The sequence below is a fragment of the Myotis myotis genome, unplaced genomic scaffold, assembly GCF_014108235.1.
Source record: "Myotis myotis isolate mMyoMyo1 unplaced genomic scaffold, mMyoMyo1.p scaffold_m19_p_14, whole genome shotgun sequence".
Classification (NCBI taxonomy): domain Eukaryota; kingdom Metazoa; phylum Chordata; class Mammalia; order Chiroptera; family Vespertilionidae; genus Myotis; species Myotis myotis.
In genome coordinates this window covers 44791820-44811923 of record NW_023416318.1, presented here as the reverse complement: position 1 = coordinate 44811923, position 20104 = coordinate 44791820, and the positions used below count along the sequence as shown (strand labels likewise).

The 20104-nt window shown below is 40.8% G+C and overlaps 1 protein-coding gene across 18 annotated transcripts in view; it reads right to left on the bottom strand.

The window, feature by feature from the left end:
* The window catches only part of DTNB (dystrobrevin beta), a 158425-nt gene that overhangs the window by 65106 nt on the left and 73215 nt on the right, over window positions 1–20104 (bottom strand). The gene's annotated exons all lie outside the window — the stretch shown is intronic.

The window sequence follows — 20104 nt, the reverse complement described above, 5'->3', positions numbered from 1 at the left end:
ACAAAGCTAGAAGTGGCAGAACCAGTCCACTTTTATCTGGCTCTAAAGCTACTGAATAGATCAAGTCCACAGACTCACCATCCTAACCCAGGCATCTCTATTATGCAAATTTTTCAGATTGGAGTGTTCAGGGAAGAGTAAATTCTCAAGTTTGAGAACCATGGCCCACTTTAGAACCACTGGCTTCAAGTCTAACTTGAACGAGCCTGGGGGAGGGGAGGAATTTACTTGGTATCATAATTAAATTCACAACTAAGCTTCATGAAAGGTGAGGTACAGCAGGCTTCCAGGCCCCTGGAATGTCAGCAGGGCAATGACATTGGCTGTTATTTTTGCTGAGATCTCATTTTGGGTTAGAGTCTATGCAGATCTCACAGCTTTATACCTTTAGCAAGAAACAGCTTCTGCCTGACACACTGCAGCTTCACCACTGCAGGAAGGAACCTCTTCCTCATTCCAATCCGAAGTTGCCAGAAAACACTTAGATCTGCCTGGAGTCACGGGCCCACTCCGGGAGACAGAGGGCCCGCTACGGTGGCTGGCAGTCCTCTTAGCAAAACATGGTTAGGGCTGAGGGAGGACCCAGTCTCCAAAGAAGAGGGTACTGTTCCCAGGAGAAAGGCTGCAGAGAGCGACTGGGATCCAGGCCCTGCTGGAGATCAGCCGGGTGAATGCAGCTTTAGAACAAAGGTTTCTCTCTTCTTAGTCACTTCCCTCCAAAATTAGTAGCCTGTAAACCCAGTCACAGGTCCCGACATTGAAGCTCTACACGATCTGCTAAGAAAGCCAGCTTATCTAATTATTCCATTATGATGAAGACGCATGGGTTTGAGATGGCTCTGTAATAATGGCACACTGTAGCTCTGGTGAACTATCACAGAGGGCAGATTCTAAGCTCCCTTTAATCTACATAATTCTATTAGTCTCTCAAGAGACACCCAGCCTCTGGACAAGAGTTACGACAACTGTGGATCATTTCTATCCTCCTTGAGTCGTGTGATGTTTTGCTTTATTTATTCCTGTGTATCAGACCAACCATTTCCTGTTACTCCATTAGGTTCACGGTTATTGGACAAAGCCAAAAAATTAAACAAACAGGCAAACAAAACTGCCTTTTGGAAAACCATAAGGTAAAGAAAATAACAAAATAGTACTGTAAATGTAGATACTAACACCATGTTACATATTGACAATGAGGTTTATCAGACTTCCAAGGAAGTACATTTTACTTTATTAGCCATTTACAATGTATTAATCGACAGAAAAGATTTAAAAATTCCAAAAGGAACTACTAATCAGGTGGCAATTAACTCATTAATGTAAAAAAGACCTATTAATAGGCAGACATGCCTCACTTCCTGCTTCTTCTAGTTTAAGAGCCATTTGTGGTATAAGACTTATAATGAAACATTTCTCTGGAAGGAAAGGTTCACCACAATCGCATTCTTATGTAGAAATTACACCATGAAACAGCACCTAGAGCAGTGGTTCTCAACCTTCTGGCCCTTTAAATACAGTTCCTCATGTTGTGACCCAACCATAAAATTATTTTCGTTGCTACTTCCTAACTGTAATGTTGCAACTGGTATGAATCGTCATGTAAATATCTGATATGCAGGATGGTCTTAGGCGAACCCTGTGAAAGGGTCGTTCGACTGCCAAAGGGGTCGCGACCCACAGGTTGAGAACCGCTGACCTAGAGGAACCCAGGTATCTCGCTCTAGCTCTGAAAAAGGATAGAATTGTAAAGGAGACAATTATTTGCAAATTATTTAGTAGCATCACTCAGTTTAATATTATAATATTGAAAAATAGGCAAAGGGCCTTACAAAAACAGATAAAAGTCAACAGGAATGCACTATTTTATTTTAAGAGCCTTTCCATGATGAATAATCCCTTTGTTCTCCTTGCTCGTTAAACTTAGAGAGGAAGTTGTCAATACTTTATATTGACACTGACTCCTGTGTTTCTAGAAAGATGAGAAAAGATGACAACGTAAATATTTCAATAAGTACTGCTCACGGAGAGGTCAATGAAATGAATGATGCAATGTCATTTTCTGACCCATTTATATGGTCAGGACTGAAACTTGTTGTTTTTTTTTTAAATGGAAACAAACACATTATTAGAGAAAACAAGCTGACTCTCGTGTTTCATACAATTAGCCACACAGAAAAAGACACAGTGGACTTTCCCCTTTTAAAATAATGGCCTGAGAAATTCCAGAGGCTCTAGAATCCTACCAAAAAAATAAACACCATCATCATTAGCCCAGCAGCTCAAGCAGTAAAAACATGAAGGCAGGAAAAGCTACCAAACCTTTACATTCTGTAGCAAGGGCTTCTTCTTTCTCTATGGATCTGGCCTCTAATGCATTACACTGCTATTGTCTCTAAGGAAACAGAACAATCACATGACGAAGAATCTTCTCTGCAAGGTAGCTGATCCTACAGAGCATTGTGGGAAAGAGCGGGTACGAGGGAACGACTGGTTAGAAGGCAACACACGTCTGCCCTCCGTCGGCCGGCCCATCACGCGGTTGAAGGCCACCGATTACAGGAAGGCAGATGCAGCAAGCAGAGCAGGCACCACTCCTCAGAAGCTTAAACATGAAACACACCCTCTTGCAATAGACTCCAGTGGCCCAATTAACTGGGACAGCAACTCCATTCTGGTGGGGACGCTGGGGAGCACCCCCCCTCCTCCCCCAGGGCTTCTCCTAATTGCCAACTGCTTGATAAGAAAGCATCTGCACGACTGTGTCTGCCAGGTAGGTAGCGACCGGGACGTAGGGAGGAGGAGTAAGGGTTGATTTTTTGTTGTTGAAGAGGAGTTAGTGGAAATGCGAGCAGAGTGAGGAAAAAAAATAGGGCAGTGGTGGGTGCCTACCTCTTTGATGCAAAGAGCTCCTTAATTCATAAAGGCAGTTCACCAGGGGGTGGCTGAAACAGACAGCTAGACAGTGTGCCCTGCTGAGTGGGATTTCAGGGGCACCTCTAGCAGGGCACCCACAGGATGAGAATGCCCCTGACACTCAGAGTCATCTTGCGGCCTCTTATCAATCTCATAGAGGCCCAGGCCACGAATTCGTGCACCAGTGGGGTCCCTGGGCCTGGCCTGTGAGATCTGGCTGAAACCGGCTCTGATGTTCCCCGAGGGGTCCCAGATTGCGAGAGGGCGCCGGCCAGGCCAAGGAACCCCACTGGTTGGCCAGCTGGGGAGGGACCACAGGAGGGCTCCAGGGTGTGTCCAGCCTGTCTCGCTCAGTCCCGATTGGCCAGACCCCAGCAGCAAGCTAACCTACCAATTGGAGCATCTGCCGCCTGGTGGTCAGTGCATGTCATAGCCACTGGTCGACCGGTTGACTGTCTGCCCCTTGGTGGTCAGTGCACGTCTTAGCGAGTGGTTGAGTGGCCTTAGCATATCATTAGCATATTATGCTTTGATTGGTTGAACGGCCCACTGGACAACCAGACACTTAGCATATTAGGCTTTTATTATATAGGACCTACTCATTAGCACTTAAATCTATCTGCTCCTGGTCTCCAGCTCCACCGCCATCAACACATTTCAGCCTGTCTTCCGCTAGTGCAGCAAATATTGCAAGTTTTCCATTAGTCCAGAGAACCTTTCCATTGTTACTGGTCTGATTTCTCAAGGCCACAATTACTTTTCTAAGCATGGCTCTCATATGTCACCATTGTGCCCCAAACCATCAATTCTCTATCAGTCTCCCAAATTAAGACTAACATCTTCCTCTCTGTGGTCACTGCCTAAACCAGCCGTGGGCAAACTACGGCCCGTGGGCTGGATCCGGCCCATTTGAAATGAATAAAACTATTGAAAAAAAAGACCGTACTCTTTTATGTAATGATGTTTACTTTGAATTTATATTAGTTCACACAAACACTCCATCCATGCTTTTGTTCCGGCCCTCAGGTCCAGTTTAAGAACCCATTGTGGCCCTCGAGTCAAAAAGTTTGCCCACCCCTGGCCTAAACACTACAGCCTCAGTTTCCCACTCTGTCTTAATGTTCACTACTTCCTTATACTTTCCAAGTGTTCTGGGCAAATATGCGACTCTGTTCAAACACAGGCCCTTGGACTTTTCTGCCACAGTAAAACAAAACAAAACAAAAAAGGCAAAGGATATCTAAATATTTACACTAAAAATAGGGAAGTCTAAATGAAACCCAGACTAACAACCCAAGGGTCTGCAAAAGAATTCTACCATTTGCTTAGATAAATGAGAGGTGAAAAAGACAACCCAACCAATCAGACAGCTAACTGGTTAATATAAACACATTGACATCAATGATAAAAAAGCTACAGAATAAAATAGATGCAGGTGTTCGGATGCTTGGCAGAAAATGAAAGAGTTGATTTATATGACATTGGAAATACAGTAAAAACAAAATAGCGGCGGGATAGTATCTTTCAAGGCGACAAACTCCAAGGATATTGAGGGGGGAGCAGAGCACAGAATGTGAAGGGCAACGTCAACAATAGTGGACAAAATTAATTTCATGGGGAAAAACCCTACAGGACACTTGAGACTAAAATGCCTCCCTTTTATAATGAAAGCACATCACAGGGGACGAAGAGGCAGCGGAGAGTGGGAAGAACACCCGTTGGGAGAGTCGGGGTCCTGTTCCAATCCTGCTACTAAGCAGGTTACGGGACCTGGACAAAGAAGCCCTTTGTGCCTCAGCTACACTGACCTGTGAAAGGAAGAGGGCTGGTTCTAGAACAGTGGTTTTCACATGTTGTTCCCCGGGCATCAAAGGATTCCACGAATTGCTTCAGTAACCACAGAGGAGAGCAGGCACATCAGGCCCAGCCTTCTCTCCGCGTCTGCTCCGCACACAACTTCACAAGCACCATGCCCACTGCTGCTTCGGCCGTCCTTACGCATCATACCTGGTTCTTTCCTTTTAATGTCCTTTCACAATTTGCGATGACATATATCTAGTGTTTGCTTTTTAACTGGTCTCACTCAAGAGGCTGTGAGCTTCATGATGGCAGAGCCCATGGGTTTGTTCTACCACTGTGTTCACATGTGTACCTACATCGTAACGGCACGCAGTGGGTGCTCAGCAATTATTGATTCAGTAATGAAATTTTATGAATTTATTTTCCATTCCAATCTATTTAAAAGTGCAAACTGGGGAAGGGCTCACCTGAACTGAATTTTAAATGGAAAAGACATCCTAGCAAGGAATTCTAAGGAAGATAGCTAACAGGCCATTTGGGGTAGCCAAAATTCTTGAGTAGGAGGGGTAGTGATGGCTGAATAATATTCTCAGGAATATACCTGAACACATGACAGCAGCAGTGCTTCTCATATGGACCAAATGCATCAGGCCAACGATGCCTGTAAAATCAGTTGTGGTATTTCATTTCTAGACCAAAAGAATCTCCGAGTAATTTTAAATGCTCTAACATATTAGGAAGTTTGCCAAGGGAATAAAAAACCACACACCATTTCATTGAATGTATATCAAAGTCTCTGAAGAAAAGGCCCCACAGAGACCTTTGGAGACAGTGCTGTGACAGTGAATTTTAAATCAGTTGGAGGAGCGGTTGAGGAACTTCTGATTCAAGGAGGCAGACTGAGCACATGCTAAGAGCTCACCCTCCTGTATAGAGAAAAATGATTTAAAGTTATAAAAATAAACTGAAGCATGCATAGCTAGAATTAAAACAAAAAGGCGTAACTCTCTTTAGGCCTAATAAAATAAAGAAGTATTTATCCCCGCACCCCAAGGAAGAAAATAGACAAGGAGCCATCGTGGTGTCCAGGGCCGTGCTGAGCTGCCATGAACCAAACACCAAGGCCACCTCTGGAGAGGCTGGGGCTTAAACACACCCCCCCAAACACCCAGAGAAAACAGAGCATCTAAAAAACTCTTTAAAATGAGTATAATTAATATCCTCAGGCACCTAAAGGACAGACTAGCATCCATAAAATGTTCTGAAAAATAACTAGGGATTGAAAAAATGAAAATTATAATTATTGAGATTTTAAAAACTTAGAGATATGCTGAATATAAGACTAAATACAACTAAAGACTGATAGTACCTTTTTTTTTTTTTTTTAGTTAAGACACTTGAGAGCTAAACTGTGTTTTAAAGTTTATGTCTCAGAGTTCCAGAGAGACCAAAGGGATTGGAGAAAAGGCAATGGTATCTGAAACAGATAATGGCTGAGAATATTTCAGAGCTGATGAATGACATGAGCCTACACAGAGTAAGAATCTTCTGAGTGTTAAAACAAACTAAATAGAACAACAAAAAAGCTCACATCCAGACAGATTATAGTAAAACTTCAGATTACCAGTGTTATAAAGAAAATCAGAGGCCCAGTGCATGAATTCGTGCACTGGTGTGGTCCAGCCAGCCCACCTGACCATCAGGGGCAGGCCAGCTGGGGCGAGGGGCTGTGGGCGGGGCCAGCCAAGGCGAGGGGCTGTAGGCATTCTGGTCCTTCCACCAATGTTTGGTCAATTTGCATATTAGCCTTTTATTATATAGGATCTTAAAAGTTACCAGCAAAATATGAGAAATTCAACAGAAAGGAAGGAGAATCAGATTGTTATTAGCAAATTGGTTACAAGATAATAGAGGAATAATATCTTCAAAGAATGAAGAGAAAACAACTTTTGCTAGACTTTAAATCCAGCCAAATTTCAGTAGTGAGGGTGGCTAACAATTAGTCAAGAAAAAGAAATAAAAGACATCCAAATTGTAAAGGAAGCAAAACTATATCTATTTACAGGTGATGTGATTGCATATAGAGAAAACCCTAGAGCTAATAAGCAAGTTCAACAAAGCTGCAAGACACAAGGGCAATATTAACAAAACAGTTGTATTTCTACTTACTAGAAATGAACAATCTGAAAATAAAGTTAAGAAAACAATTTCATTTATAATAGCATCAAAAAGAATAAAATGCTTAGAAATAAATCCAATCAGGAAAATGCAAGATTTGTACACTGAAAATTACAAAACATCACTGAAAAAAATTACAGGCCTAAATAAGTGGAAACACATCCTATGTTCATGGAATGGAAGACTTAATATTATTGAAATAGTGGTAATTTCCCAAACTGATCTACAGATTCCCTGCAATCCCTATAAAATTATAGCTGCCTTTTTTGCAGAACTTGACAAGTTGATCCTAAATCCATACGGAAATGCAAGACACAAAGAACATCCAAAACAATCTTCAAAGAGAACAAAACTGGAGGATACATACTTCCTGATTTCAAACTTATTACAAACCTTTCAAAGGAGTCTATTTTGCTATGTGTTAAAAGGTTCAGAGCTATTCATAAATTATCCATTACTCTCTCTAGCTACACAAAAATCCCTAATATCTGAAATTAGTGGCTCTGAAAAAGTTTCTCAGTCTAAACACTGTGCAAGAATTGATCAATAGATTCTGAAGGCTTTTATAGCAACTATCTAACCCAGCAGGTTCTCAACCCATGGGTCGCGACCCCTTTGGTGGTCGAACGACCCTTTCACCGGGGTCACCTAAGACCATCGGAAAACACATATATAATTACATATTGTTTTTGTGATTAATCACTATGCTTTAATTATGTCCAATTTGTAACAATGAAATTGGGGGTCACCACAACATGAGGAACTGTATTAAAGGGTCGAGGCATCAGGAAGGTTGAGAACCACTGACCTAACCAGTATTCCTTCCACTCCTGGAGCTCCATTCCGCACCCATGCCTCTGTTCTCACTGCAGCGCTGGAATGCTCAGAGAAGTACAGCTGACAGCTCCTCTCACAGCTTCTCCACTCTTCACTGTTTCTCCTGTCCCCACTTAAATTTGGGAAAAATGACAAATGGACGCAGTCACTGAAAGCTAACGGATGCTGCTGTGAACTGTAAACTGAAAGCGACTTTGATGATGTATTAGAAGGGGTCTAGGGTATTTTTCATGTCAAAGATGAACTCTTGGATCCACTAGTACTTTTTCATTTAACTTACCCTAGTGCACCTACATCTGACTTGCTTCATTTAAGCTGACATGAGCAAGTTCATTTTTGGAGATCCTTTCTTGGGGAAAAAATCACTTTATATTCGGGGTTGCTTCCCCTGGTATTTTTAAAAAGAAAAGAATATATAAAAGCTTGCGGCCATTTGTACTTATATTTATCCTATTTCCTTCCTTCCTTCATTGCTACTTATAACATTTAAGATCACAATAAATCGGGGGTGTAAGGCCCACGAGATCATTTGGTCTGGCCCTGCCGAGGCAATCGGGTGAGTTAGTTAAATGTTCGACCAAATACAGCAGGCTAATTTTTAAGTTGATAATTTTGTATGGCCCACGAATGATGTTATAAATACCCAAGTGGCCCTTGGCAGAAAAAGGGCTCCCCACCCCTGCAACAAATTAAAAATATAACTTTTTTCACTTTCATGACTCAGTGTCATCCGAACTCTTTAAATGCATCTTTGTCATCACTGTCTTTATCATAACTAAAGGTTCTCTGAGTCACCACTCAGTTCTCCAGAGGATATCATGGTCATTTCCGTCCAAACAATGCCTCTGTATCTACTGCTCTCAGTGGAGAACTTACCACACGCTTCTCCCGTTATATGAAGGCAGCTGGCATTTTCATCTATAATCACTTAATGCATTTTTATTTTTAAAATTGAATTTAATCTTTTCTACACACATAATTAATAAGCTTGATCTAATGGGAATATAGGGAACACTGCACTAAATAATCTTAGGATCTTTTTAAACATACGGAGAATGCTTAGAAAAATTGTTCAGACACTTGGGCCGGAAGAGAAATCTCAGCTCTATCAGGGTATTCAATAATATCCGGAAACATCAAATACCCCTGACAGTCCTATGTGAATATTAGGGAAACAACTGAAATCAATTAACTGAACAATCACTTAAAGAAGTAAGACGCTAAGGAACAGGGTTTGATCCTTCCATGTTTTCTCTATCTAAACATCACCTCTAAGTTGCCAGTATTTCCAAGCCACACATGTCCCATGAACACCTTCCAAACTTATATGTGAGCATAACACAAAAACAAACAAACAAACTCAACAGGTCCAAAATGGAGCTCTCATTCTACCCAAACTATAGATTTCTCCATCTCTATCCTTCTAGCCGTTGAGGCTAAACTAACTTCTCTTTTTCTCTAATATTCCACATCCAATCTGCCAGCAAGACTTTTATCCTTCCATTTTATACCAGTTTTATATTTTTAAGCTCTCAGAAGGGCTGAGCTCACACAGAAAACATCAATCACAGCTTAACCAACTTCCCAAAATGAAGACGTTAAATATTCATCTCAAGAAACTCTATGGAGAAGCTCTTAACATGAATGTTTTTCTCCCTGGCCAGTGTGGCTCAGTGGTTGAGTGTCGGCCTATGAACCAGGAGGTCACAGTCTCCTGGTCAGGGCACATGCTTGGGTTGTGGGCTTGATCCCCAGTGTGGGGCATACAGGAGGCAGCAGATTGATGATTCGCTCTCATCATTGATGTTTCTATCTCTCTCTCCCTCTCCCTTCCTCTCTGAAATCAAATTTTTTTTAAAAAAAAATAATGTTTTTCTTGTGATAAACTGGACACTGGAAATAAGTGAAAGATAACAGTAGGGCTTACAGAGAATTAAACATGAGTTGGTGACAACTTGGAAGAAATGACCAAAGAGAATAAAGAAGTCATTTAAATTCCAAAAAGAATTCTGCTAAAAAAGTGAAAAACTAAGAAGGAAGATTATTCAATACAATTTAGCAGACTATTTCCTTGAATTCATGTTTGGAGGCAAGGTATTCAGTTTTATTCATAAGATGGTCCCATTAACATTATCCAAAAGGGAAAAAATAAGTAAGACAAAAGGGAAAGGTTACTTTACCAAAGGAGAAAGTGCCTTATTTCGACCTCATCTTGAGCTCTAGGATATTTTTAAGTTGTAACATAAGAACTTTGCCCCAAAAGCTCATTTTGAAAAAATACAGTTTTTACAATGTGAATGACCTTTCTTTGATTGCCTTCCAATGCTTTAGTAAGATCAGCAAAGTCATATCAAATAAACAAGCAAGGTCCTATAAATATGACCTTGAAAAAAAGGACTACATGAAAAGTGCCAAATTTAATGTAATTCCAACTAGAATTTACCACTGTGCTCCATGCTCTGGAAGCACCAGTCAGTAGAGATTAGTCCCACAAATGCCCAGAATATGCCAGGCACTGAGAACACACAGTCCCAGGCCTTAAGAAGCTGATGTCGCAAAGGACATCTTCAGGATGTCCAGGTCCAATACGTACTTAACAAGTCCTTACAGGAGACAGCCTTTCACGGGTGCCCAAATGACTGACAAACCAACCAGAGCTAAAGGAACTTAGGGAAGGAAAGGAGGGATCCATATGAGTTAGCGGCTAGGTTTTGAAGGTTTTCTGGATAGAACAGAATTTAAGCGTGGCTTGTGGATATACAAAAGGTGGAGTCTAAAAGAGGCAAGAAGGGCATTCAGGAAAAGGGGTAGTTGGGCTAGACATCATGAGTTAGCTCAGAGGGGCAGGAAGGGATAAAAAAGTTTTAAAGGGAAGAAAGGAGGTAGGTCTAACCAGAGCAGAGGCTTTGTACTACATAAATTTAGCAGCAGAAGATAAGATTCAAAAAGTAAGGTGGGTCCGGTTACACAGAGCCTTGAATTCCAGCAAGAGGAGTGCCTCCTTAATTCTACAGGCAGTGAAGTTTTGTAGAGTTTTGAACAGGGAAGTAATATGACAAAGGCAGCGATTCAAGAAGATTAATTTGGTAGAAATATGTAGACACGTTTGACGTTTAAGAATAAAAGGGCAAATTCAGTAGGTGGTAAACTCAGCTGGGCAATATAAAAACCTGTAAAGGTACTAAGAAATATTCAGATTATTCTTAATTGGAATCAGATCACAAGATACACATCCTATTAAGAAATTCCACTCAATGAATATAATTCTGAGCTCAATGTCCACATAAAATTATATTATGGGTATACCCTAGGTTTGACTAGGGAATAAATAAAGCTAAAAAAATAAAGCAGATTTCTCCAGTAATAAGAATTATTACTTTTCAAAAATAAATTTTTAGTAATCATAATGAACTGGAGTACCATCACCTCCACTCCCCGATTTTTTCACTTTAAAAAAATAATTGAGATAAAATTGGTATATAACATTATATAAGTTTCAGGTGTACAACATGATAACTCAACGTCTGTATACACTATAAAGTGATCATCACCAAAAGTCTAGTTTCTGTTCTTCACCATACAACTGACCCCCTTAACTCATTTCACCCTACCTCCAACCCTCTTCCCCTCTGGTAACTACCAATCTGTTCTTCGTATCTAGTTTATTTCTGTTTTGTTTGTTCATTTGTGGGGGTTTTTAAAGATCTCATCTATATATATATGAAAGCCTAAGCGACCATCTGACCGTTTGATCATCTGACCAATAGCTATGACGCACACTGACCACCAGGGGGCAGACGCTCAACACAGGAGCTGCTGAGCTGCGGTGACTTGGCATCTGCGGTTCTCGGGTGACACACCTGGAACCAGAGAAGAGGGAGCCTGATTCCGAGGTGCGTCACCTGAGAACCGCCCTCTTGCAATCCGGGGCCCTTTGGGAGATGTCAGAGTGCCAGTTTCAGCCTGATTCCCACAGGCCAGGCCGAGGGACCCCTCCGTGCACGAATCAGTGCACAGGACCTCTAGTATATAAATAAATAAAATCATACAGTACTGTTCTTTTTTCATCTGACTTATTTTACTTAGGATAATACTAATAAAATCCCAATAAAATATGGAGTTCAGCCAATTATAATATCAATACTGGTTTCCTTTGTAAAGAGCTAACAAGAGAACAGTGCAGGGTATATGGAAACTCTCTGTCCTATCTGCAATATTTCTGTAAACCTAATAAAACTACTGTAAAATAAAAATATGATTTAAGCATTTTTTTAAATGGGCAAAAGATCTAAATAGACAATTATACCAAAGAAGATACATGAATGGCTTACATGAACATAAAAAGGCGCTAAACATTATTAGTTATTGGAGAAGTGCATATTAAAGCCACAATAAGATACCACTGCTCACTAACTAGGAAGGCTATAATTCAAAAGAAGAACAATATGCCAAGTGCTAGTGAAAAGTGAAGAAACTGGAACTCTCGTGTATTGCTGGTGGGAATGTAACGTGGTAAAGCCACTTTCAAAGACAGTTTGGCAATTTCTTAAAAATTTAAACATACACTTACCCTGTATGACCCAGCAATTCTAATCCTAGGTATCCACCCGAAATAAATGAAAACATGTGTCCATACAAAGACGCGAATGTTCATAGCAGTGTTTTTCATAAAAGTAAAAAAATGAAATGAGCCAAATGTCCATCAACAGATGAGAGATAAATGAAACATGTCTATTTGTACAATGGGGTATTTTCATTATTGAAAAGGAATGAACTATTGATACTTGCTACAACATCGATAAGCCTCAAAAATATTATGCTAAAAGACCCAGAAGTAAAAGACGATATATTATATTATTCTGTTTATATAAAATTTCTAGAACAGGCAAAGCTACAGAAACAGGAAGTATACCTGAGGTGCCCTTTAAGGTCCAGGTAGAGAGATGGGATTGACTGCAAGTGGATGAGAGGGAATGCCTACAGATGGTGGAAATGTTCTAACCTGAATGGCAGGGATGGTGCAAAACTTTAGTAAGTATGAATTTACTAAAATATTTAACTGTCACAGAGGATGAATCTTACGTAAATAATACCTCGTGAAACTGTTTAAAGAAAGACAAGACAAATCTAAAACCACAATGAGGTACTGCAGCATGCCCTGTTAAATAAAAACAAAACAAAAATGCAACATCTCAAAGAGAGCAGTGTTATTTAGAACGGCCAAAAGGTGGAAGTGACCCAAATGTCCATTGACAAAGGAATGGACAAACAAAATGTGGGCAATACAATGGAATCTTTCTCAGCCTTAAAAAGGAAGTAAATGGGAGAAACTAAGATGGCGGCATAGGTAAACACCGGGAAATTGTCGCCTCCCACAACAATTGAAAATTACCGCAAAGGACTGAGCAAACATCATCCAGAACAACAGGAAGGCTGGCTGAGTGTAAATTCTACAACTAGAAGGAAAGAGAAGCACGCTGCGAGCCAGAGGCGCTGCGGAGGTGAAGTGCAGAGGTACGGCGGCTCGCGCGCGCGAGGAAAGGGGGTGGCACCTGAGGACGCGGCTGTCTTTTTGAATCACAAACTCCCGACTGCTCTGAACTCTGGTTCCGGGAAGTCTCTGGGGACCCAGGTCTCATACGGGGAGAAGCTGGTCTGTCCGGCAGCGGGCGAACTTGAAGGCGGCTTTCCCTCAGAGGTGCTTGCAGCCGTTACCGGGACACTGAGACGCGCGACTCCGGGCGGAGAATCCGGGCGGAGAATCGGCCATAGCTCCCTGATCCGCCCTTTGATTCCCTGAGACCCCGCCCCACCCAGGTTTCGGCAGAGGCTTTTGCATGTGAATGTACCTAACTGCAGCCCAGGCAGACGCTCCTTGATCCGCCCTTTGACTCCCTGAGACCCCGCCCCACCCAGGCTGCGGGCAGAGGCTTTTGCATGTGAATGTACCTAACTGCAGCCCAGCCAGGCAGACCCGGAACTTCCAAGAGAAGGCCCAAGGCCCCGCAGCGGCTTGCATTGCTTCACAGCTGAGCCTCTTCGTGGCTCCTGCTGTGTGGTCTCAGTCAGAGGCTGAATTAGCACCTCCTTAGATCCAGGAGCCACTGTGCCCAGTGGTCAGAGTGGGACCATCCAGATTGCAACTCCTCACATCCATAAGGGACATACTCAGGGAGCAGACTCAGTGAGCACCAAAGCCCCACTGAAGCAAGTCTTGCCCCAGAAGGGTGTCTTCAGCACAGAAGTTCTCCCACTGCAGACACAGCTGATTCTCACAGCCAATTGGCCTGGAGGTCAATTCCTCCCAGTGATTCTACAACAACCAAGGCACCAAGAGTGCACCAAGAGTGTCCACCCCAGGTAACTGGGGAGGCTGAGCTACTGGGCCCTACAGGACACCTGGCGCGCAGGGCCACTCTATCAACACAGGGAAGCTGCCAAAATGCGGAGACAAAGAAACAGGTCACAAATGGCAGAAATGGAGGAAAGCAAACGATTGGATATAGAGTTCAAGGCCACGTTTATAAGGTTTTTCAAGAATTTTATGGAAACCGCCGATAAATTTAATGAATCCCTCAATAAGTATAGTGAGACCATGGAGGACATGAAAAAGGACCAACTAGAAATTAAGCATACACTGACTGAAATAAAGAATAATTTACAGAGATCCAGCAGCAGACAAGAGGATCCCAAGAATCAAGTCAAAGATTTGAAATACAAAGAAACAAAAAATACCCAACCGAAAAAGAAAAAAGAAAAGAGATTCCAAAAATATGAAGATAGTGTAAGGAACCTCTGGGACAACTTCAAGCGTACCAACATCAGAATTATAGGGGTACCAGAAGGAGAGAGAGGGCAAGATATTGAAAACCTTTTTGAAGAAATAATGACAGAAAACTTCCCATACCTGGTGAAAGAAATGAACTTACAAGTCCAGGAAGCGCAGAGAACCCCGAACAAAAGGAATCCAAAGAGGACCACACCAAGACACATCATAATTAAAATGCCAAGAGCAAAAGATAAAGAGAGAATCTTAAAAGCAGCAAGAGAAAGACAGTCAGTTACCTACAAGGGCGTACCCATACGACTGTCAGCTGATTTCTCAACAGAAACCATGCAGGCCAGAAGAGAGTGGCAAGAAATATTCAAAGTGATGAATAGCAAGAACCTGCAACCAAGATTACTTTATCCAGCAAAGCTATCATTCAGAATAGAAGGTCAGATAAAGAGCTTCACGGATAAGAAAAAGCTAAAGGAGTTCATCACCACCAAACCAGCATTATATGAAATGCTGAAAGGTATTCTTTAAGAAGAGGAAGAAGAAAAAGGAACTCTGACCATTTGCCACAGCATGGATGGAACTGGAGAGCGGATAAATACCACATGATCTCACTCATTTGTGGAATATAATGAACAACATAAGCTGATGACTGTCGGGACTTGGAGGGAAGGTAGGGGCGGGGGGGGGTAAGCGGGAAAGATCAACCAAAGGACTTATATGCAAGCATATAGGCCTAATCAATGGACATGGACAATGGGGGGGGGGGGGTGAGGGCATGAGCGGGGGGGGGGGGTGGAGGGTAACGTGGGGACAAGGACACATATGTAATATCTTAATCAATAAAAAATATATTAAAAAAAAAAAAAAAGGAAGTAAATCCTGACACATGTTACAACATGGATGAACCTTTGGCTAAGTGAAATAAGAGTCTGTGCGACAATCAAATATATATGATTCTACTTATATGAGGTGTCTAGAGTAGTCAAATTCAGAAAAACAGACAGTAGAATGGTGGTTACCAGGGGCCTGTGGTAAAAAGGAAGTGATGTTTAATGAATTTGTTGTTTCAAATTTGCAAGCTGAGAAAGTTCTGGAGATCTATTTCTCTACAATGTAAATATACTCAACGCTACTAAGCTGTATACCTGAAAATGGTTAAGATGATAAATTTTATGTTATGTGTATTTTACCACAATAAAACAAAGAAAGGAAAAATAAGGGATGGTATTTGAGCCATGCTAAATCTGAAGTTTAAAAACAGAATGCTTGCCCCAGCCAGTTTGGCTCAGTGGATGGAGTGTTGGCCTGCAGACCGAAGGGTCTTAGGTTTGATTCCGGTCACATACCTTGGTTGTAGGCTCCTCCCCAGCCCGGGACCTGGTCGGGGCTCGTGCGGAGGCAACCAATTGATGTGTTTCTCTCACACTGCTATTTCTCTCTGTCTTTCCCTTTCTCTTCCACTCTTCCTGAAAACCATTCAAAACATATCCTCGGTTGAGGATTAAAAAATAAATAAAAATAAAAGCAGAGTGTTCTTAAGTAGTATAGTGGTAAACAGAGAGAAAAATCCCAAGGGGCGGGTTAAGCGAACCAAAGTCATGGCCACTTGTAAACAACTACCCTCCTAGGACTAAGCCTTGACTTTTTGTTGTATTAAATAATGCTGTTTCTCCTTACTGCATCAAAATCAATCATATGACATATGACATATGGAAGGCTGTTCAATGACACTAATCATAAGAGAAATTCAAATTAAAACCACAATGAGAGCCCTGGCTGGTGTGGCTCCGCTGGAGCGTCCTCCCATGCCCCACGCACAGGAAGGTCACAGAATTGATTCCCAGTCAGGGCACATGCCTGGGTTGTGGGTTCCATCCCAGACGGGGTGTGTGGTGGAGGGGGCGGGAGGGTGGCTGACCGATGTTTCTCTCTCTCTCTCTCCCTTCTTCCCTCTCTGAAATCAACTAAAAAGAAAACCAATGATACCACCGCATACCTGTCAGAATGGTTATCATCAATAAATCGACAAACAACAAGCATTGGCCAGGATGTGGCGGAAAGGGAACCCTCATGCACTGTTGGTGGGAATGCAGACTGGTACAGCCACTGTGGAAAGCAGTATGGAATCACCTCAAAAAATAAAAAATGGAACTGCCTTCTGACCCACTGACTCCAAAGAAATATATCCAAAAAAATCCGAAACACTAATTCAAAAGAATATATGCACCCCTATGATCATTGCAGCGTTATTTACAATGGCCAAGATTTAGAAGCAGCCCTCGTGTCCATCAGTAGGTGAGTGGAGAAAATTACACAATGGAATACTACTCAGCTGTAAAAAAAGAAGGGAATCTTACCTTTGGCAACTGCATGGATGGACCTGGAGAGTATTGTGGTAAGTGGAACAGTCCAGTCAGAGAAAGACAAGTACCATATGATTTCACTTATATGTGGAATCTAATGAACAAAATAAACTGACCAAGTAGAGACAGAGTTGTGGATACAGAGGACAGGCTGACAGCTGTCAGAGGGGAGGGAGCTGGTGGCTGGGTAAAAAGGGTGAAGGGATTCAGCGAAGAAAAAAAGGCTCTTGAGCACAGACAACAGTATGGTGATTGCCAGAGGGGGGAGGGGAGTAGAAGGAGGTACAATGGGGGATAAATGGCGATTTAAGGAGACGACTTGTGGTGGTAAATACACAATACAATATGCAGATGGTGTATTGTAGAATTGTATATCTGAAACCTATATAATTTTATTAACCAATGTCACCCAATAAATTCAGAAAAAAAAGAAATGTAATGGTGATTAACCGCTAATTAAATAAATGAGGTATAAGGACTATGTGGTTAGATAATTAGATCTTAAGCAACAGCAAATTGCTTGAAATTAGGTTAGCAGAGAGTCTATCAGAGACATCAAGAGCTGGAAATTTTATAAACATGTTTTGACCAAAAGAAACAACTAATTTCTTTCAGAGACTTAGAAGGAGAAAAAGTTGCTCGAGTGCTGATGATAGCTGCATTGGTTTTGTCCGAGATTTATTTGACAAACCTTGTTTACTTACTATTCTCAACTCACCATGAAAATAACGCAACGAACTAATCAAGGAAATATGTCTGACATCTAGTGGAAGCTTTAGGTACTGTACGTATGTGACTAATTCTCTGAAGAAACATAAAAGAGTGGGTGGGCGGGCTATATGACTGTTTATGACTGTATATAAATCACAATTAGTGTCACTCATTCATTCAATGTATTTTAGTGTCTACCATGCACCAGGCACTGTTCTAGGCACTGAGAATTCGGTGAAGAACAAGACAGAGTCCAAGCCTTTGTGAAATGATTTACTTTATCCCATGGAAAAGACTTCAAAAGTTTAGAATACAGTGTTTATGCCATCCTAACCTCTTAAAGCCATTTCAGACACATTATTCTTAACAATATCCTCAGATAATTAAGATAAGTTTTATTATCACCAGTTTCACAGAAAAGCAAACCGGTGACTCTTGATATACGTATATCTGGATTTTTAATCTAGTTTTTCTCCTGTCATTTCACACTGTGTCCCTTCTATTTTTCAACCACCAAAATCACAATCATTCAGTGTTCTCTCTCGATTGTAAAACTAACCACCGGGTGCCAACATCGGTTCCATTACTGTCTGTTTCCCTAATAACAGTTTTTCAGCATGTTAGGAAACTGAGCTGCATGGGTTAGACGCTCCCTAGGCTCTCTAGTCCCACACTCAATACACTATCTCACTAACGCTGTTTCCTGCTCTGTTATAGATTCACGACACCTATACGGCAAAGGTTGCTGCGAAGGTTAAGGAAAAGGAGAGCAAAGGCTCAAAACACTATGGGTGATCCATAAATATCACGAGCTCTTGAATCTCAAATTCATGAGGCTCTGAATAAATCTCTACTCTATGTCCAAAATGAAACGTAAGCAGTTAACACTACAATATACTTTAACCCTGAAGTTCAATTCCTTTGCCACTTTTTCATTTAGGTTTTAATTTTATTTCTGGGCGTGCAATAATGGTAAAACCTATGATTTTTTTTTTTTTTTTTTTTTTTATGTTACAACCTTTTCTCCATCTCCATTAACACCATGATCATCCAAGCCACTATCATCACTCACCTGACCAATGGGAAAAAAAACACAAAACCCTGGCTGGCTCTTCTTTTTCACCCTTGTCCCACTGCCTATTTCCACACAGTAGACAGTAAGTTTTCTTAAACACAAAATTCAACAGGTTCCTCTCCTATCTAAAACCCTTCAGTTTGGGATAATGTCCAAAATCTCAGGTGGCCTTCACCTGGTCTGCAGCTTCCTGTGGCCCTGGGCCCTAGCTCTCCCTCTGCTGGGAGTGCTCCTCCCATTGCCCTCCACGTGCCTAACGCCTATTCATCTTTTCAGCTTCACCCTAAATGTTATTCGTCACAAAAGCCTTTCTTAAACTGCCAATAAGATAAAAAAAAAATTTAAAAAAGACATAAGGTAAAGATTTCTTGTTAGAAAATTACACATAGAGGACAAATATGTGATTTATATGATTTCTCAGAGCTTCAAAGTGAGTATCAATTGCTAAAAGGAAAGCAAAATTAAAACTGCAACAAAATCATCAGGAAAATAATGGAGCTGGGACAAATGGCTACCCATTTTGAAAAAAATAAACTTAGATCCTATCTCATATCTGACAACAATAAAAAAGGGGGGGGGAACAGAAATGAGAAATTTTTTATAGACAGATATTTTTATTACTTTGAGGTGAGAACATCATTTTAAATATGAAAGGGAAGCCACAAACTATGAAGAAGAAATTTTAACAAATTTGACCTTTAAATTAAAAATTTGAGTAAGAAAAATAAAGTTGAGACATTTACAAATTCAGATAAATTTTGCAGCATGTATTCTAATAATAATACTGGATGTAAACTGTAATTAAAAAATAAAAATTTTTTAAAAATCCAGCTTACAATTTTCAAGAAGCATACTTGAAAACCCAAGGACACAGAAGGGTTGAAAGTACAAGGATGGGAAAGTTATACCTGGCACATAACTAGCAAAAGATATTAAAAGACATTACTAGCAGATAAAATAAACTTGAGAACCAACAGAATTATCAGGAATAAAGAGAGTCACTACATTAAAATAAATTTTCCATTTCCTAGCGAAATGTATAATTTGGAAAAAGTAAATAAGGCTATAGAAGATTTGAATAATGTGTTTAACAAATCTGACTTCATAGATATATAATCAGTTATTTACTACAAATTCTGCACCCAACTAGCATAGAATAAATGCTATTTTCAAATTTACTTGGAACATGATAAAAACTAGATTATATGTTAGGTAATAAGTATGCATCAACAAATTTAAAATAACTAAATAATGTAGACCAAAATGAAATTAAACTAAAAATTAGTAACAAAAAGGGAACTGGAAAACCCCCACATATTTGGAAAATAGGAAAGTATACTTCTCAAAGAAGAAATCATAACAGATCTTAGAAAATATTTAGAACTAAACAAAAAATTATATACTAAACCTTGGGATACCAGTCAGGTAGTGCTTAAAGAAATTAAT